Here is a 21,947-nt window from a genome sequence, read left to right as displayed (position 1 = left end):
CATCAAGAATGCTTTCTTTCCCAATGGGCAGACAGCCTATAGATTATACACTAATACATAATATTTTCTATTCCTCTATTTTCACTTGTAGCACATTGTGTTTAGTTACTGTTTCCTAGGCTTTTCCTTAGTAAACTGTAAATCTAGCACTTCAAGGACAGTGTTTCTACTGTGTGTCTTAAGCACCAGGATGCTGAAGTACATGATAGCTACTCACTGAACTGTTTATTGAAAGAGTGTTAGACAACTGGACAAGGAAATTAAACTACCTCTAAAGCTCTTGCAAACCATAGCTCCTTCTAAGGTTTTGCACTAAGTATAAGCTTTCAAATATAAATCAGTAATAATAACCGTCCGAGTCATGGTCAATACAATAAATATAAACCTCAGGTGAACTTTATCAATGCATTGGCCACCTTATTTTCACAATATATTTGGATGATAGTGAAAGGAAGGGGAAAGGAGTGAGTTGTACTTAATGAAAAAGTGGCTTGTACAGGCAACGAGTGATACAGCCCTAGACTAAAAGTCAGAGGATCATCGTTCAGCTCTGCTACTTTAGTTACATGCTCTTAAGTAAAGTTGGAGGTGTGGATTAAAGTTTTTATACTTAGGAACTTTACTGTCAAGGTTACTGTAAATTCAATGAGATTAAACTGTAAATAACCTATGTGAAAGTATATAAAACCTAAGTGGTATTTCGATGTAAAGCAATATAATACAGACTTTATTAGAATAGATTAGAATAGATTGGGTTCATGTTCTGAACCTACCCCTTATTTAAGTTTTGTGACCTTGGACAGTTTACTTAAGCTAAGCTTAAATTTACTCATGTTTAAATCTATCCCATAGGTACTATTAAATTAGATCATGAATACAGAGGGCCTGGTACATACAGGGTGGGGCAAAAGTAGGTTTACAGTTGTGAGAGTATGCAAAACACAGAGTTTATTCTTGTATTATTATTTATTAATGATTGTATTAATTGTATGAATAAATGTAAGCCTACTTCTGCCCCACCAATATTTTGTAAAGGAGACTTAAGACATTTTATAAAATTCAGAAACAACTTTTAAATACGGAGAAAGGAGTAGAATTTGAAATGAGGTTTGGGGGTGTGAGGAAGAACTGCAATTTGTAATGAGATTATTCAAAAAAATAGAGGAGAAAAAGATGTACTTTACCAAAAATTCTAAAGCAGATTTATTAATAGGAGCTGAGAAATATCAACATAAAGCCCATTATTTTGGCAACTGCAATGACTTAATATTTCCTATAAAAAAAGATTTTCCAAAGCATATGATCATTAGTATGTAAGGAAGTAGTTGTTCTATGTCTAAATTATTATCCCTACAAAGGATTATAGAAATATATTAATATTGTACAGGTCTTCAGAACAGGAACTTTTGAGTTTATGCTTATGTCTAAAATATTTGCCTTTCATTTTAAATGTTTTTTATATCTTATTTTTATCCTCATGAAGGAGACATAGGAATGTAGAGAACCTAATGGAGAAATGAACTAGAAAAAAATTTTTCCCTTCCTAGATTGAGATGATTCACGAGGATTAGTGGGTTTGTTTTGGAAAATAGCAATAAATTAAACAATAATTGTGAAGTACAGCCATCATGAGTTGATGTTTCACCTTAATCCTGAGAAAAAAATTATTACTCATTTGTTCTAAGGAAGCATTTTATTAAGAGATTATTGAATATTCTCTTCAATGTCAAGTTCTCTATTATAGTAAAACTGTAGTCAATAACAGTATTTTCTATTTAACTTCTTTCTGTAGAAACTTTAAAAGTTTTACTATTCTCTTTTTTTTATAATGTGAAATGAAAGTGATTTTGGTTTAATAAGTGTATTCTCATATGTAGTATATTCATATTATATGCGTAGTAAACATATATTTAGTGTGTGTGTGCTTGTAAAGACAGCTGAAACAGGTGAACAGATTCATGGTAAGAAATTTTTATTTTTACCAGAAACTAATAAAGCCATGTTTAAAATTAGCTACAATTGTGAATAAAATTACCTAGTAATTATTTTAATTGATTTGAAATTCCCCCTTATATTTGTTCATTAACTTTAATAAATTTCTTTTTAATTTTTTTTAAGATTTTATTTACATATTTTTAGAGAGGAAAAGGGAGGAAGAAAGAGAGGGAGAGAAACATGAATGTGTGGTTGCCTCTCATGCACCCCCTACCAGGGACCTGGACTGCAACCCAGGCATGTGCCCTGAGTGGGAACTGAACTGGTGCTTTGGTGCACAGGCCAATGCTTTAATCCATTGAGCTACACCAGCCAGGGCTGTCTGACTTATTTTACTCAGGACAGTACGCTCTAGGTTCATCCATGTTGTTGCAGATGGCAAGATTTCATTCCTTTTTATGGCTGAATCATATTGCATTATATGTATGCCCTACTTTTTTTTAAAATATATATTTTATTGATTATGCTATTACAGTTGTCCCATTTTATTCTCCCCTTTATTCACCTCTGCCCTGCACCCCCGGTCCCACCAGCATTCCTCCCCTCTTAGTTCATGTCCATGGGTAGTACAAAAAAGTTATTTGGCTTCTCCATTCCCTATGCTATTCTTAACCTCCCCCAGTCTATTTTGTACCTAATATTTAGGCTGCTTATTCCCTGTACCTTTTCCCCCATTCTCCCTTCCCCCACCCCGCTGATCTCCATTTCTGTAATTCTGTTCCTGTTCTGGTTGTTTGCTTAGTTTGTTTTTGTCTTTGTTTTAGATTTAGTTGTTGATAGTTGGGAGTTTGTTGTCATTTTACTGTTCATAGTTTCTGATCTTCATCTTTTTCTTAGGTAAGTACCTTTAACATTTCATAAAATAAGGGCTTGGTGATGATGAACTCCTTTAACTTGACCTTATCTGGGAAGCACTTTATTTGCCCTTCCCTGTTAAATGATAGCTTTGGATAGAGTAATCTTGGGTGTATTCAAAGCCTTTCATGACTTTGAATACTTCTTACCTGCAAGATTTGTTTTGTGAAATCAGCTGATGGTCTTATGGGAACTCCTTTGTACGTGACTCTCTCCTTCTCTCTTGCTGCTTTTAAGATTCTCTTATCTTTAATCTTGGGTAATATAATTATGATTTGCCTTGGTGTGTGCTTCCTTGGGTCCAACTTCTTTGGGACTCTCAGTTGCCTGGATCTCCTGGAAGTCTATTTCCTTGGCCGGATTAAGGAAGTTCTCCTTCATTATTTTTTCTAATAAGTTTTCAAGTCCTTGGTCTTCCTCTTCTATCTTCTGGCACCCCTGTGATTCCTGTGATGCACCCCTATGATCCCTGTGATGTTGGAACATCAAAAGTTATCCCAGAGGTTCCTAAGCCTCTCCTCATTTTTTTGAAATTCTTGTTTCTTCATTCTGTTCTGGTTGAGTGTTTATCTCTTCCTTCTCCCAATTGTTGATTTGATGCCTGGTTTCCTTTCCCTTACTGTTGGTTCCTTGTATATTTTTCTTTATTTTACTTTGCATAGCCTTCGTTTTTTCCTTCATTTTGTGAGCATCCAAATTACCAGTGTTCTGAACTGTGCATCCGATAGGTTGGTTGTCTGTTCATCTATTAATTTTATTTTTGGAGCTTTGATCTGTTCTTTCATTTGGACCTTATTTCTTTGTCTCAGCATACCTGTTACATTGGAAGAGGTGGAGCCTTAGGTATTCACCAGAGGGGGGCAACCCAGGTCACTGTGTTGTGACACTGTATGTGGGGGAGGGGTCCAAGAGAGAACGATGCTGCTTGCTCGGCTCTTCGCTGGCTTTCAGTCACTTTCTCTGCTACCCACAAGAAAATTGGGCCCTTCTGGTGCTGATTCTCAGGTGGGTGTGTTTGTATTCGTTCTAGGACCCTGCGGGTCTCTCCAGTGAACTCTCCTGTGAGGCTGGGAGTTTATCCCACTGCTACATCCCCCACAGGTTTTTACACCCAGAGGTTTTGAGACTTCTTTTCCCACACTGGAACTGTGGGTTGTGCAGTCTGTCTTGCTCCCCAGTTGTTCTTCCCGGTTTATCCACACGCAGATGTGGGACCACCCAGTCTACCAGCTGCAGCCTTGCCCACCTGGCCTTCCAGCTGCTACCTTGTCACGCATCCTTTCCACCCTGGCTGCCCATCTCCATCTCTCCTCTCAGTCTAGATGAATGCTTCTTCTTTTACTCTTTGGTTGCTGGACTTTTACAGTTTGATTTTCTGGCAGTTGTGGTTATTTTTTGTTTTTAAATTTGTTGTCCTTTTGGTTGTGCAAAAAGGCAAAGTTTATCTACCTACACCTCTCTCTTGGCCAGAAGTCAACCTGCCCTACTTCTTTATTCATTCATCTATCGGTGGACAGTTAGGTTGCTTTCATATCTTGGCTGTTTTACATGATTCAGCAGTAAACATATGGGTATATATATCTTCTTGATTTAGTGTTTTGGGTTTAATTGGATAACTACCATGAAGTGGATTTGCTGGGTACTTTGTCGTCTCTTGTAGTAACTTTTTTTTTCCTTTTTAATTTTTTTATTGTATTTTTTCCATTACCATTTATCCCCTTTATTTCCCCTTACCCCCCTCCCCAGACTCGCCACACTCTTGTCTGTGTCCATGAGTCATCTTTCCTTTTAGTTCAATCTGTCCACCCCTAACCTCCCCTCAGAGCAGTCAGCCTGCTCTCTATTTATGAGTCTTTCTTTATTTTGCTTATTTGGTTTGTTCATTAGATTCCACATGTGAGCAAAAACATACAGTATTTGTTTTTCTCTGACTGGCTTTTTTCACTTAGCATAATGTTCTCCAGGTCCATCCGGCTGTCACAAACAGTAAAATTTTCTTCTTTTTTATAGCCATGTAGTTTCCCATTGTGTAAATGTTCCATAGTTATTTTAACCATTCATCTACTGATGGACCCTTGGGCTGCTTCCATATATCAGCAATTATAAATAATGCTGCAATGACATGGGGGTGCTTATGTTTTTTCAGATTAGTGTTTCAGGTTTCTTTGGATAAATTCCCAGAAGTGGAACAGTTGGGTCATAACATACAATCTTCCAAAACTAAATCAGGAAGAATCAGAGTTTGCATAGACAGATTATACCTGATGAAGTCAAAGCAGTAATTTTTTTAAAACTTCCTACAAACAAAAGCCCTGGACTGGATGGCTTCACATGTGAACTTTACCAAACATTCCAAGGAGAGCTAACATTTATCCTCAAACTATTTCAAAAAATTCAAGAGGAGGGAAGACTCCCAAGCTCACTTATGAGGCCAGCATTATCCTAATTCCAAAACCAGATAAATACACTACAAAAAGGAAAAGTATAGGCCTGTATCGCTGATGAACACAAATACTGAAATCCTCAACAAAATATTAGCAAACCTTTGTTTTAAAGTCTGTTTTTTCTGGTGTAAGTATTGCCACTCCAGCTTTTTTTTTTTTTTTTTTTAATTTCCATTTTCATAAAATATCTTTTTTTATCCCTTTCAGTCTATGTGTATCTTCACACCTGAAATGAGTCTTTTGTAGACAGCATATATAAAGGTCTTTTTTGGTATCCATTGAGCCACTATATGTTTTTTGATTAGAGCATTTAATCCATTTTCATTTTGTATTTATTGTCATTTTATTCATATTTTTTAATATCTTTTTTTCTTCTTCTAGAAGACCCTTGTAGTATTTTGATGGTCATGAACTCTTCTAGCTTTTCCTTGTCTGGGAAACTATCTATCCTGACATTCAAAATGAAAGCTTTGCTGAGTAATCTTGGTTGTGGATCCTTGCTTTTCATCACTTTGAATATGTTATGCCAGTACCTTCTGGCCTATAAAGTTTCTTTTTTTTTTTTTTTTTAAGATTTTATTTATTTTTAGGGGGGAGGGAGAAAGAGAGGGAGAAAAATATCAGTGTGTGGCTGTCTCTCAAGCGCCCCCACTGGGGACCTCATCTGCAACCCAGGTATGGATCCTGACTAGGAATCGGACCAACAACCCTTTGGTTCACAGGCCGGCGCTCATTCCACTGAGCCACACCAGCCAGGGCTTGGCCTGTAAAGTTTCTGATGAGAAATCAGCTGGCAGTCTTATGGCATTCCCTTATAAGTAACCCACTGCATTTTTCTTGCTGCTTTTTTCTCTTGGCCTTTAACATTTGGCATTTTAATTGTGATGTGTCTTGGTATGAGCCTCTTTGGGTTCATCTCTTTTGAGACACTATATGCTTCCTGGACTTGTATGTCTATTTCCCTCACCAAGTTAGGAGAAAGTTTTCTGTCATTATTTTTTCAAATAGCTTTTCAATTCCTTGGTCTCTCTTCTTCTTCCAGCACCCCCTTGATGCAAATGTTGGTAAGCTTGATGTTGTGTCTGAGGCTCCTTAAACTATCTCCAATTTTTTGTATTCTTTTTTCTTTTTATTTTTCTGATTGGATGTTTTCTGCTTCGCTGATTTGATCCTTGCTTATGTACCCTACTATTGATTCCCTGTAATATATTGTTCATTTCAGTTAGTCTATTCTTCATTTCTTACTGGTTCTTTTTTTTGTTTCCTGTCTGTATTTTTATTTTTTTAATCTCTTTGTTGAAGTTCTCACTAAGTTTTATCTATTCTTCTAAGTTCAGTGAGCATATCATGGAACCAGTGTTTTGAACTCTGCATCTGTTATTAGATTACTTGTCTTCATTTTGTTTAGTTCTTTTTCTGGAATTCTGTTCTATTCTTTTATTTGAGACATGTATCTTTGTCTCCTCATTTTGGCTGTTTGTTTCTATGTATTAAGTAAAGCTGCTACATTTCCCGGTCTTGGTAAAATGTTCTTATGTAGTAGGTGTCATGTAGGGCCCAGTTGTGCAGCCTCCTCAGTCACTAGAGCTGAGCACTTCAGGTGTACCTCCCGTTGTGGTCTGCATGCTTTTTCCTGTTGTAATTGATTTTGATTATTGTTGGGATATCAATGGGAGGCAATTTACCCCAACGCCCATTGGTTGTAATAACTGGCTGGGACCATAACAGAGTATCAGCTCTTTAGGGCCAACCCCGTGGAGAAGGACTTAATTCAGTGGGGCTCTGGTGCTCGCCAGTCTGCCACTTGTGGAAGTAATTTGTTGGTTCTCTGGTGTGGTCTGAAACTGTCCACTAGTTGTGCTAGCTCTGGGGCCTCCAGGGAGCGGAGGCCCAGGTCAGATGCTGCTTGTGCCCTGCCCCGGGCCACCTGGCATGAGCAACAAAGCTATCTGCAGATGGCTGCTACATTTGCCGGGCTTGGAGGAATCCAGGAGAGGCCAAACAGCAAACCAAGGCCAGCAGCTTTTGCTGCTGGTGGGCCTGGGATCACTTAGCAAGAGGTATGATGCACACAGAGGCCAGGCACTGCTTGTTTGGGGTTTGTGAACCTTTGAGAGATTAGGAAAGTATGCAGCAAGGACCAAGACTGGCCTTTTGTATGATACAGCCACTGAAAATGGCTTGGGTGGGTGTACAAGTTAGATAGGGTGGCATCTCAAGGAATCACTAGGTTTGGGGAACAGTGTTTGTCAGGTTGCTGGAGACTTTGTTGTGGGGAGGGCTCAGCAAACAACAGTAGCCTCTGCCAGCACTTCGATCTGGGAGAAAGGTACCTCCAGCCCTTGCTGGACGATTCATTTCTTCCGGACACCTTTTGAACTGCTGCCTCAGCACTTGAGCTCAGACTGAATGAGTACGAGGAAGTCCATATATACAAGCCCTTTAAAAGGAATGTCTCAGGTTCTAGGAGCATGAATTTCACTCAACCACAATTCCTGCTGGTTTCCATGGCCAGAAGTATGGGAACTTGTCTTCCTGGCATTGAAACCCTGGGCTGACAGGGGTGCCTGGAGTAGGCCTGGGACCCTTCACTCCTTAAGGTGGACGTGCACTATAGTAAGAACCTTCCCGACTATTTGTCTTTCTTTTTCTTTATTTGGCTACATTCAGCTGAATTCAGATGTACTGCCTGAATGATCCAGACATACCAAAACAAAAAACAAACGAACAAAAAAACCCATTCTTTCCCATTGGTTTTTAAAATAAAATCTTCACTTACAAAACTGAAACACTAAAGCATTAATATAGAGAACGCTTGTTTAACTTAATTCACAAAAGCATTAACAGATGAAGTGTCCCTCCTGTAACTATCTCAAGAAAAGCTGAGTTAACACTAACACCAATTGTAAGTACACAGTGGGATACCGAACTGTAAGAACTTAAAACTTTATTCAGATAAAGTTGTAATGGCAGCTAACAAAGCACTGAAGACACTGAGTCCCAACACAGCTTAATATGGGTCACAGAACAGGTCACAGTGACCAGCTTCACCTCACAACACAACAGCGTGGACAGGGTAGGGCAAGAGGACCCAGAGAGGCCTCAGGCGTGTTAACTGTGATGCATAAAACTGAATCTTACAACCTGCCCCATTTTTAAGCACTACAGGTAACTCAGGACCAGCCCATTCCAAGGCTCCGGCCCTCTTACCAGTCTCAATGTGGCTCTTTTATACCTTAGCCACAGGGCTTCTGTTCAACTAGATTTCAGGAGGTTTTGAATGATGAGAGTTCTCTATTTAATTGTATTTTGATGCGGTTGTGGGAGGATGCAAGTTCCAATTTACCTACTCCATCTTGACCAGGATTGTTCATATAAAGGAATTTAATATATGATGCAGTATATGAGGTCTGTCCAGAAAAAGTCCAGCCATTGTTAATATGATGAGAACAGGTTGTACAACATCAATGTAACCTGGCAGCCAAGGAGAAGAGACCAGAAGGTGCATGCATGAACAATGACAACTTCACTGTATGAGTCAGTGGTGGCAGTAGATGCCATTGAGTGAACATGTGTACTGTGTGGCCATTGCATTCAAAATGACTGTGTGAGGACAGCAACAGATCTGCATCAAATTTTGCATTAAGCTTGAAAATTCCTCCATGGAAACTATTCAGATGATTCAGTAGGCTACAGCTCTGGGCAACTGGTGATTGGCAGCTTCATCACAACAACATGCCCACTCATACATCATGTCTTGTGCAGAGTTTTTTGGCTAAACATCAAATCATCCAGATGACTCAGTCTCCCTAAAGCCCAGATTTGGTGCCCTGGGACTCCAGGTTTTACTCACAACTAAATTACCTTTGAAAGGGAAGAGATTTCAGACAGTTGATGAGATCCAGGAAAATACGTCAGGGCAGCTGATGGCGCTTGGGAGAACTGTGTGAGATCCCAAGGTGCCTACTTTGAAGGGGACCGAGGCATCATTGTCCTGTGTACAGTGTTTCTTATGTCTTGTATCTTCTCCAGTAAATGTCTCAATTTTTCATATTACATGGCTGGATTCTTCTGGGCAGACCTCATATATAAGTTTTATTGCTTGGCTTAATTATTTTAGTACTCAATGACTCAACAGTATTTTTAATTAAGTTGAATGAATAATGTACAGATACAATAAAATGATATATTCATACCTATGTATTTTCTCTCTCTCCCTCCATTCCTTTTTCTCCCATGCATTTGTTCATAAAGGTAGCACCTCTTCATATTATTGTGGACCTTAGGTTTTTCACTTACTGATATTATCTTGGAGATCATTCCACACTGATGCAACTAAAGCTGCCTGCCTCATTCTTTTTAATAATAATTGAGTATTCAGTTGTTAATGTGCTGTCATAATATGTAACATTCATTGAGAGATTCAGGCACTTTTCTTAATACTTTAGTTATATTAACTTATGAAAGCCTCATAACAACTTTGTGACATAAGTACTATTTGTATTCCCATTTAACAAATGAAGCAAATTAGACATGGTGTGGTCAGATGCCCACAAAGTCACACAGTTCATAAGTAACAGGACTTGGGATCTGAACACAGGTTGTTTCTTTCTAATGCATTGCTGTCTTAATACTACTAATTAGGCAGCTTCTCATATTACCCCAAGCTATTTAACTAGCCTCCATGTTAATGGACATTCCAGTCTTTTGCTATAAGAAAGTGTTATTTTAAAAAAAGTACTGCTATAATAAATATTTGTTAATAGGATATTTTTTACATATAAGGTAAATCCCTAAAAATGAAAGCTCTGGGTCAAAGGATACATACATTTTGAATTTTGGTGAGTACTGAAAAATTATTCTTTAATTTAGGAATGCCCTAAGGTTCAGGTTTATCTTCAGTATTTTGCTTAAATCTGCCATTTAGCTTGAGTCTTTGGAAAGCTGAATAGGTGAATGCCTTTAACATTTCTAGCAGGTCTGAATAACCTGTGATCTACTATCTTATCTAAGTCAGTGTAACAATGTTAGTATAAGAACAAGATTTTGTTCTTTTTACTTTCAAATACAGGAAGCATCCTAGATAGAACATGAAATGCTCCTTTTGTGATCTGTACATTGAAGTGTTTTATCAATTGAAGTTTGAATGCCTATATATTATTAAAAGAGTAAAGTGCTACAATTGTTAGTAATTGTGAAAATTGTTGATTTTATATCCCAGAACAATTATGTAAGACCTTTCAAACAGCTAAATATGGAATCAGGTAACCAATTACTGTAAACATTGTGATAGCTAGCCAAATGTAGGTGTAACTATATCTCATCTTGTGAAAAATGGGTTTTCAATAATCTATAGGTCCTAGTTTTAGCTAATGCAGAATTAGGCAGTTAAGGGCTTTATTCCGAAGAGTTACAACATCCCCAAATTCTTTGAAATACAACATTCTTCTGTTTAGTCTCCTCTTGTTTCATTTGTTTCAAGAAAGGAAAAAAAAATCTTATTGTTAATCCACAAAGCAGTCTGACACCAACCTTTTTTTTTCTTTTTAATAATTCATTTTTATTGTATTTTTCCCCATTACTGTTTATCCCCACATACCCTTTTCCACCTCCACCGACTCCCCTCCTCTCTGCAATCACCACCAGCACCAACCTCTTCAATGAGCCCAAGCATACACTTAAAATACAGAAACTTGCTCAGATCCCAGTTTGGTGTACCTACAATGCTTGAGTGTAACTTAATAGTACCTGGTATTGTTCAGTGGGGTGTGTGTTTTAGATATAACCTTATCCTCACCCAAAGATAACTGTTGGATAAGGAGGGTGGGGAAAGTACCTATGAATAGGCAGAGAGAAACAGACTATTGATTCTTAATTGTGAACTATTTCTACCTCAAATTAAAGCAGTATAGAACAGCAGACAATAACCCTCCCACTACTTCCACCCTCCAAATGAATCATTGAACTATAGCAACTTTGTTATCCAAAATGTTAGCCTGTGTCTTGGAAGACAGATTCTTCTATGCCTCACAGCTCAAAAGTTTATTCAAGATAGGGTTATGGTTTTCCTGAATTTTCAGCCAGGATACTTCCAGTAAGCCCTCTTCTGAAAACATAGATGAGTAAGTCCTTTAGATGCATATCTATCTGACTTACATACACCTGAGCTATTAAGGGACTATGGAAATTCCCAGGATTTGCTGAATTTGATGGAGCAAGACAGTGCCACACAGCCTTATCAAAAGCCATATAAATTCATTCTGAACAAACAGAAACCTATTTGGATGTTTTCAGCTGTTCGCCCTACAGTGCTTCTAGGGTTAAGGTCCTCTTATCAGCTTCGTAAGTCATCTTATAACTGTTGGTTGACAAGTAAAAACAAAAGTGAAATATTTAAAATATTTTAAAAGTGATGTATTTCGTGTGAGCATTATGCCGCTACAGGAATCATATTGTCAGTACTTCGTACTTTTTAAGAAAAGGTTTATCGAGGTGTCATTAACAGGCACATATTTAAAATATACAGTTTAATGTATATACACCTGTGAAGTCATTGCTATAGTCAATAGAGTGAACATTTCCATCACCCCCAAAAGAAGTTTCCTTGTGCCTCTTTGTAATCCCTTTATTCCATACCTCCTCACTGGCCATCCTCAAGCAACCACTGATATATTTTCCATCACTATAGGTTACTTTGCATTTTCTAGAATTTTATATAAATGGAACTATTATTTGTCTGTCTGCTTTTTACTTGGCATAATTATTTTGAGATTACTCCAGGTTGTTACATGTTTTAGTGATTTGTTATTGCTGTGCATTATTCCATTGTATGGATATACCATAATTTGTTTATCCATTTACTTGTTGATGGATATTGGGGTTGTGTTTCTATTCTTTGGCTATTGTGAATAGAGGTACTGTGAACATCCTTATAATAGTCTTTGTTTGGACATGAACATTCATTTCTTGTGGGTAAACTCCAAGAAACAATGTGATTGGATCATATGATAGGTGTATGTTTATCTTTGTAAGAAATTAAAAATTGTTTTCCAAAGTGGTTGTACCATTTTACATTCATACTAGCAGTGTATGATAGTTCTAGTTCTGCATCCTTACCAATACTTCCTACAGTCAGTCTTTTAAAATTTTAGCCATTCTAGGTGTGGAATGGCATGAGCCCTGGGAGTTCTTTATATTTATATTTTTATATATATATATATATATATATATATATATATATGTCCTTGACCAGATTTGTGCTTTTTAAATATATTTCCCAGTTCGTGACTTTTGGTTTGGTTTTGAAGAGCAAAAGTTTTTAATTTCGTGAAGTATAATTTATCTATTCTTTTATAGATTGTATTTTCCATACTGGCTCTAATAAATCTATCTAATCCAAGGTGACTTAAGGAAGTTTTATAATAAAGGTTTAGGTTTTGCATTTAGTTCTAGTGTTTGTTCTTATTTTTGTGGTGCAAGGTATGGATTGAAATACACTTTTCTGTGTTTACCTATTCACTTGTTTATCACCACTTGCTGAAAAACTATACTTTCTCCATTAAATTACCTTTGAGCATTTGTCAAAAGTCTGTCCATATATATGTCTCATTGTACAGCCTTTTTGAGCTGATATATGTTTGTAAAAATTTAAATAATAATACTGGACGGAATAATAGGTTCTTACCTATTCTTTGTAGAATTATTTGGTATTTTAGGATTTATAAGATTAAACAAAATAACCACTAAAATTATAACATTTTTAACTTTCAACAAAACTTTTTATTCTTTTATATCAGAAGGTCATTTTGTAATGATATTTGGCTTCAGCTTTGGCCTGAGATAAATACTGATTTTTAAAATCTTGGCTCTTAACAAAGGATGTGAAGAACCTGTATATACTGAAAACTACAAAGCATTATTAAAAGAGGTTGAAAAAAGACACAATGAAATGGAAAGATACTTTGTGTTGGGATGGGTTGGGAGAATCAGCATAGTTAAAATGGCCATATTACACAGAGCTATATACAGATTTAATGCAATCCCCATCAAAATCCAAATGTCATTTTTTAAAGAAATAGAAAAAAAAATCAGATTTGTATGGAACCACAAAAGACCCTAAATAAGCTACAGCAGTCCTGAGAAAGAACAACAAAGCTGGAGGTATCACTCCCTGGCATGAAATTTATACTACAGAGCAATAATAATCAAAACAGCATGGTACTGGCAGAAAAACAGACACAGACCATAATTGATGACCCAGAAATAAAACCACATGTATACAGGCAAATAATTGTTGACAAAGGAGCCAAAAAAGCACACAATGGAGAAAAGAAAGCCACTTCAATAAATGGTGTTGGGAAAATTGGAAAGCCACATGCAAAAGAATGAAACTAGATTACATTTTGTCCCCATGTACAAAATTAATTCAAAATGGATCAAAAATCAAATACAAGATCTAAAACAATAAATTCTGTAGGAGAAAACATAGTTACTAAACTTACGGATCTTGGTCTTAAAGAATATTTTATGAATTTAAAGGCAAAAATAAATGAGTGGGACTACATGAAACTAAAAACCCTCTGCCCAGCAAAAGAAACCTCCAGCAAAACAAAAAGGGAACAAACTGGATGGGATATGAAATGATATTTTGAAACAACAGCTTTAACAAGAGGTTAATATCCACAACGTATGAAGAATTCATCAGCTCTCACCAAAAAATAGTCCAGTTAAAAAATGGGCAGACTACTCCTTTGGCTGGTGTGGCTCAAATGGTTGGTCATCATTCTGCAGACTGAAAGGTCACTGGTTTGATTACCAGTCAGGGCACATGCCTGAGTTGCAGGTTTAGTCCCCAGTCAGCACATGCAAGAGGCAACTGATTGATGTTTCCCTCTCACATTGATGTTTCTCTCTCTCCCTCCTTTCCCCTTGCTCTGAAATCAATAAAAGGAAAAAAAATCTTTTTTAATGGGCAGAATACCTAAACAGACACCTCTCCCAAGAAGACATACAAATGGCCAACAGACATATGAAAAGATGTTCAACTTCACTCGCTATTAGGGAAATGCAACTCAAAATTGCATTGAGAGAACACCTTGCACCTGTTAGAATGGCTAGTATCAAGACAAGTAGTAACAAGTGTTGGAGAGGTTGTGGAGAAAAAAGAGCTCTCATTCACTGCTGGTGGGAATGTAAACTCTTTACAGATTCATGATGCCTTTCTCTAAGAAGGTAAGTGTGTCTACAAATAAGTACTTTGTTATAATCAACTAGAGTTTTCTTCATCTTTTAGCTATTATTTCCAAAAGTAGCTCTTAATCAACTGGATAGAATGTACTTTTTCAAGTGTTACATTAAAATAATACTTCAGTGTCAATGAAATGTCCCAGGAATTGTACATAAATATTGTCTTACAACCTTGGTATTTAGCTTTTATATAACACCTCACCCTTGCCCCCAACAGCTGTATCATCCAAGACTGGTAGTAAAAAGAATTATTTCTGGGATGAGATTACCAGCTATAGTACATTAACCAGTAGCAATTTGGAGTAGGCCTTGGAAAATGGAAGGAAAATAAAGACGGCCTCTGGTGTGCTGTGATTTGCCTCTGCAGTGTTCTGCGGCTTTTAAGGAGGGCAACTGATGACTCATTAGAGCAGATGGATGCCTGTGCTAACCTTCTGGATATTCCCTCTTCTACAGCAGGAGTTGGATTGTTTGGTTTATTTTTTTTCCCCCAATCTTTAAAAAATATGTGGGGGGAGACCCTTACAATTTGTGATTGTAAGAATCTTAGTTGTAAATTACAATAAATATCCTTGATGTAGGAGTCAACAGTTTAAGGCAAATTTTTGATGTAATCATTGAGTTGATTTCTCTGAGTGCAGCTGTGTGTACCACATTATTTTCATGAAAGCAACTATCATGCTTTTATTTTTTAAATGATTGAGAGCATCAAGAGCAGCTGTATATTCTGTTGGCAAGGAATAATTAAATAGCGTATAAAACTTCAGCATTAAATCACAGAACCATAGTTTGGACCTTATAGAGATTTAGGATAAGATTAACTTTCAGTATTATCTAACCTGCACTACAATTCTGTCACTGAAAGCTGGAATGTTTTGGGAGGTTGCTTTCTTAACATTTTTAAAAGCCTCTGCTTTTTCATACAGAGCAGGGATTTTTAATTGGTGTGCTGCAGGAATTTTTAAAACATAGAGTACCTATTTAGTCAGGGGCACTGACCTCTCTCTTTTGTACATCATCAAATTAAAAAATGACAACAGCCAACACAACAATATCCATCTGGTGTGAACAAATCAAAATTATACCTTTTTTTTTTTGTCAGATTGGCAAAAAATAAAATTTTTTTGGTGTGTCACAGAATTTTAGCAATTAGTTTGTGTGCCATGAGATGAAAAAGGTTGAAAATCATTGACACAGAGCCAGAAGCATTTAAGAGTGAAGCAGAAGATTTTAGTGGGGTAATTTTATTTTCACTGTTAATGTGTTATGACTATGCTTATCAAACTGCTATATTCCCAGCCCAATTCAGTCATGAGGTCAAGATATAATGCTTCTACTTAATGAATCCTGTGAGGAGGTAGCATATTTTTCCTCTTGAGACAGACATTGAATATGATGAAGTGGAGCATATGCAAGCAAGCATAAAACATAACAAAATGAATGCTTGTTCAGTGGAATCCTGTTGAAACACTGGCATTAGGAGAAAACAGTAGCATTTAATAAACCTTATATTCTACATTGAAAAAAAAAGAATATACAAGAGCATACAAAGAAATTTCCCTGCTTATGGTAGACTGCTGTAACATCCTATTCTCAATCAAAATTCTGGGGAGAAGAAGAGTAGGGGAGGTTATTTGTACACTTCAGTGTTTACTTGTTATTTTGCTGTTAGGGTGCTTTGGTGAAAAAAGGTTTAGAAATGTAATAGGAGCCTCTATTTTAGTGCTGTGGGAATTGCAGATTTTAATGTTTGGAGAGCCTATTACCTTGGACCAATCCTTGGACATTTCTCTAAGTGTTTAACTATTAAGAGGCTGGAGTCTGCTTTGCCTAGACCTAGGAAACCATATTTTCTAATTCTATCAAAATACATAGTACTAAGTTAAATAAACTTTATGAGTTGGGAGTTATTTTCCTGTAACTACTCTTGATGGGGCTCCATCTAAGATTTAAAAGATGAGGAGTAAGTTCCTTGTAGAAACTAAGGCTTTGGTTGTGTGGAAACTTGGCCTCTATGTCAGCTGCTTGATTTAGCCTGAGCATTGCCTTAAATGTCCTGCTTTCTAAACCCACTTTTGTATTTTCCACATTTTCACAAAATAACCAATTACTACACGATAACTAAGACTGAAAACAGGCCAAAAATTACATGTAGGGGTTTATGTGTGAGTCTTAAGTTTTAGTTGTCCCAAGAGTAACTGTTGAATACTATATTTTTTGAGCATTTGGAGCCTCTTGAAGAAGATGCCAAGAAAGAGTTTGATGTATAAGGTGTTTGTTAGGAATCAATTTGTGTGAAAGTAAAGTAGGCAGAAGCAGAGTTGGACAGAGGCAGCAGTTGAAATGCAATGCAAGTCCAACAAAAACCTCAGCCAAACTGGTGGGGAAATCTGGAGTGAAATATGCCTGTTACGATATCCCACATTGGGCTGATGTGACTGAGCCCTTATACCTCCACTTTTGCATAGTCACCAGGTACAGGTTGCTCTTGGAAGAAGTGAATTCAGCCTAGGCAGCTCTGTGCTTCCGAAGCCTATCCTGAAGGGCTGACAGCTGTTGGTTATCCACTGATCACAGTTTCCTGTCCTTCCAGGACCGGGAATCGGGGTGCTGCATCTCCCTGTCTAATCTGATAAAATTGCTACCTTAAGGCATACTGTTGTCACCTATACCTTATAGAATTGTTTAGATGCAAACACTAGAAAGCAGCCTAGTTATAGGTTTTGGAGTCAGACTGCCTTGGTTCAAATCCCACTTTACTGCTTGCTACTTTTGTGGTCTTGGTTCAAGTTACTTAAATCTCCATTCCTATAGTTTCCCTATTTGTTAAAGGGAAGTGGTATTAGGGAGATTTGAAGTTATTCAGTAAGTATTCACTGAGTACTTTTTTTTTTTTTTTGGACCTCGTGAAGCATGAATTCTATAGAGCGATAAAGATAGTAAACAAATACATGAAAAAGAATAACAATTATCTTTCAGTAGTTAAATAAAAGTGCTCCAAGGAAAATCAAGGTAAGAGGATTGAGGATGACAGTGGATGGAAGGGGAATATTTCATTGGAGTGAAGAATAAACATTTTAGGCAGTGGCACAGCAAGTATATAGCTGTGTGTTGCTGAAGCTGAGATTAAATTCAACTATATTAAAACACCAAAAGTGGACAAAAATGCTTGGAATTCCTTCATTTTATGCTTTAAAAATTGGTATTTTCATAATTTTCTTATTTTATCCTGGAAGATGTGTTCAGAGCTGGTTTGGGAATGTTTTTGCAACCACTTCTCTACATATAACACAGGAGTAGAGAAAGCTGAATTACTCATAGTCATCATATTTTTCTCCTCTAACACTGTCTTTTAAAGAAGTAGAATCATCTTGATTTCATATACATACAGTTGACCTTTGAACAAGCAGGTTTGAACTGTGCATCCACTTACACCAGGTCTGTCCAGAAAAAGTCCAGCCATTGTTAATATAATGAGAATAGTTTGCACAACATTGGCATAACCTGGCAGCCGAAGAGAGTGGACTGAAATTCTCGTGCGTGAACAATGACAACTTCACTATACTAGTCAGTGGGTGTGGTAAACACCATTGAATGAGCATGTGTACTGTGTGGCCATTGCATTCAAAATGACTGTGCGAAGACAGCAACAAATCTGCATCAAATGTTGTGTTAAGCTTGAACATTCCTGTGTGGAAACTATTTGAATGATTCAAAGGACCACAGCTCTGGGCAACTGGTGATTGGCAGCTTCATCACAATGCGCCTGCTCATGCATCACGGATCATGCAGAGTTTTGGGATGAAACAGCAAATCGCCCAGGTGACTCAGCCTCCTAATAGCCCAGAATTGGTGCCCTGCAACTCCCGATTTTCCCACAATTAAAATCACCTTTGAAAGGGAGATTTCAGACCATTGATGATATTCAGGAAAATACAGTGGGTCAACTGATGATGATTCCAACAAAGGATTTTGCAGAGTGTTTTATACAGTGGGAGAGATGCTGGGAGAACTGTGTGAGGTCCCAAGATGCCTACTTTGAAGGGGACTGAGGCATCATTGTCCTTTGTACAGTGGTTCTTTTATCTTCTTCAGTGTCTCTGTTTTTCATAGTACTTGGCTGCATACTTTATGGACAGATCTCAGGTGGATTTTTTTCACCCCCAGTAAATAGGTACAGATAATGTGAATGTACTTTTCCTTATGATTTTCTTTTTTATTTAATTAAATATTTTTTCACATTACCTTTTAGTCCCCTTATATCCCCTCCTCCCAGCAATCACCACACTGTTGACGATATCCCTGAGTCCTTTTTCCTTTTTGCTCAATCCCTCCACCCCCTAACCTCCCACCCCCCACTAGGTATCATCCTGCTCTTCATCTATGAGTCTGTCCCCATTTTCTTTGTTAGTTCAGTTTGTTCATTAGATTCCGCATAATGATTTTCTTAACGTTTTTATGTAGCTTTATTGTAAGAATATAGTGTATACTACATATAACATTTAGAATATGTGTTAATTAACTATGTTATCGGTAATATCTCTGCTAAATAGTAGGCTACTAGTAGTTAAGTTTTGAGGGAGTCGAAAGTTATATGTGGATTTTCAAGTATGTTGGGAGGTTGACATCCCATGTTCAAGTGTCAACTGTATAAGGGTATGAATCAGATCAATGCAAATTTGTGGAAAAGCATCTCTAGTAGTAAATCTGTAGAATTTTCACTTAGACTCTTGATTCTCTTATTCGTTTAATGTCATTGTTTCTGATGCTTGCTGTCTTTGGCATAAACTTAGCAGTATATTCTTATAAACAAAATGTTAAAAACCATAGAATCATCAGTTCTTATGGTGACTAGGATAATTCAGCTGCATCATGAACCCACAAGGCAGCTGAATCATGAGCAAACCCGTTTGATTTCCACTAACCATTGCTCACACTTTTGGAGGTACTCGCTGTTTTTTTTAAAGGAAAGTACATAAATACTTACATTAAAACATTAGCCCTAGTCAGATGGCTCAGTTGGTTGGAGTGTCATCCCATGCACCAAAAGGTTGCGGATTTGATTCCCTGTCAGGGCACATACCTAGGTTGTGGGTTCGATCCCCATTCAGGATGCATACAGGAGGCAACCAATCAGTATTTCTATCTTTCTCTCCCTTCCTCCCTCTCTAAAAGCAATAAAAAAATGTATCCTCAGGTGATGATTCTTTTAAAAATCAGAAAAGACCATTATTTTCTCATGAACACTCTAAACACCATTTTGAATCCTAGGAGATTTGGACCATCTATAAGGAAGCTATACTGTATAATCTAATGCCCTCTTGTTCATTTTTCAAGTCTCAGCTTAGCCTCTTCTAAGTCACTCCTGTCCTTCCCAATGCTAGGTTAAACGCCTGTGCTTTATGCTCTTCTAAAGCAGCATGCACTGCTCCAAGAGAGGACATACGTCACCTTATTGTAACTATCAGTTTGTCATTTTAGCCCACCGAGACAGAGCTCCTTGGGGACATTGTGTCTTACTCCATTATATTTTCAACTTACAGTACAGCACCTGGCACATCACTAATGCTTTAAAAAAATACAGTTTTGGAAAATAAAGTTATGCATAATAACTTTAATATAAAATAAAATATGCATAATAACTAAGAAAAAGCTAGCTAAGTGACTAGATTTGGTTTAAGCAACAAAGATGGATGATAAGAATGTATAGGTAGTTTTTAGAAATTAGACAATCTTAGCTTGCATTAACAGGATAACATTAGTAGTTATCAGTATTACTTTTCTAATAGACTTACTGTTAGGTGCCTAACAACAACCCCATTAGATTTTACAGGTGAAACTGAGGCTCATAAAGTTGAAAGAATTTGATCTGCCCAAGGACACAACTTTTAAATTCAAATTCAATTTGTCTGACTCAAAGCCTTGGTCTCTCTTGTAATATAAGAAGCATCCAGAACAAATTGAGGAGTACTCTTCAGTACTTACTTATACAATATCTAGAATACTGTTTTTATTTTGTTTGCTCTAGTTTAAAAGAAACATTGACATTGTGAAACACTTCCAGAAAAGGATAGCTTTAGAAATAAAGGATCTGAAAAAAGGTTATCTTTTGAGGAATAGTTGAAGGCACTAAAGAGAATTTACTTGGAGAGGGAACATATTTACTCTGGTGCTATAATACTTCTAAGAAACAGGATCAGAGGGGAGAAGGTGATTTGGATTAGATACAAGAGAATTCTCTTAAGAGGAGATTTCTAAAAGTAGAATGGGTTTTTCAAAATTGAGCCCCTGTTTAAATAGTATTATTACTGATAAAATTTTTATAAGCAGGTTACATTTCACAAGGAACATTTTAATAAATTTGTAATTTAATCAACTCAGGTAGGTGGTAAGAATTATTCCTACTTTACAAATGAACTTATTAAAAGATTTTAATTTGTAGCATGTGACTGGCCAGATAAGCTGTGTCCCAAGTCTGCTGACTCAATCAAGATGATGTGCCATTTCCACTTTAATAGACAGATGACTATGTATCATGAACGCCAAGGAGGAAATACCCATATTTGGGAAGGAAGTTAGACTATATGATTATCAGGTTCTCTTCTGACTTTCAAAATCTTTGATTTTAAAATTTGACCACATTTGCACCCTGGGCAGTGCAGCCCAGTTGATTGGAACATTGTCCATTGGACCAGACGGTCCCGGGTTCAATTCCTAGTCAGAGCACGTCTGGGAAGCCAATTGATGTTTCTGTCTCACATCAGTGTTTCCCTCTGTGTCTCTATTTCTCTCTCTGTCTCTAAAAGCAATGAAAAAATGTCCTCAGGTAAGGATAATTTTTTTTTCTTTGGCCTCATTTGCATGTTCACTACTTCTTTGAAGACTTTGCCCAACCCATTTCTCAAATAAGTGACCCTAAGATTTGGGGTTATTCCCTATTATCTAAGTGGTTTTTAGAAAAACTTGTTTTCATCTCTTTACATTCTAGTCTTTGCAGTCCCATACCTGCTTAATCCTTATCCCCTTCTTTAGGAAGCTGAAAATTCTGGTAAACCAGTTTCCCCTTTTTGTTACTTCCTCTCTCAACTGCCCTTCCAATGAATTTTCCTACTGAGGATCCCAAAATCCTTGTGACCTTTATTTTTTTAAATTGTTTTATTGTTGTTCAATTACAGTTGACCCTGCTTTTCCCCCATTACTCTCCCCTGCCCTGCCTACCTCCTGCCCCACATTCAGTCCTCTCCCCCACCCCCATTGTCCTTGTTCTTTATTGTGATATTTGTGACTGTCATGGTATCTGGTTTATTTTTTATTTCTAACATCACCAATATCATCTTCAAGTTCTTGATATTTTTCCTGCTCCTTAGATCATATTTGACTCACTTCTCTCCCATATCTCCATGTTTT

The 21,947-nt window shown here is 37.1% G+C and overlaps 1 protein-coding gene across 1 annotated transcript in view; it reads left to right on the top strand.

The window, feature by feature from the left end:
- The window catches only part of ATP6V1A (ATPase H+ transporting V1 subunit A), a 60,416-nt gene that overhangs the window by 2,390 nt on the left and 36,079 nt on the right, over window positions 1–21,947 (top strand). The window lies entirely within an intron of this gene.

The sequence above is a fragment of the Pteronotus mesoamericanus genome, unplaced genomic scaffold, assembly GCF_021234165.1.
Source record: "Pteronotus mesoamericanus isolate MK-2021 breed Mesoamerican mustached bat unplaced genomic scaffold, CSHL_Meso_final contig_42, whole genome shotgun sequence".
Lineage (NCBI taxonomy): Eukaryota > Metazoa > Chordata > Mammalia > Chiroptera > Mormoopidae > Pteronotus > Pteronotus mesoamericanus.
The sequence above is the reverse complement of the archived record's forward strand: the minus strand, read 5'-3'. Positions and strand labels throughout refer to the sequence as shown.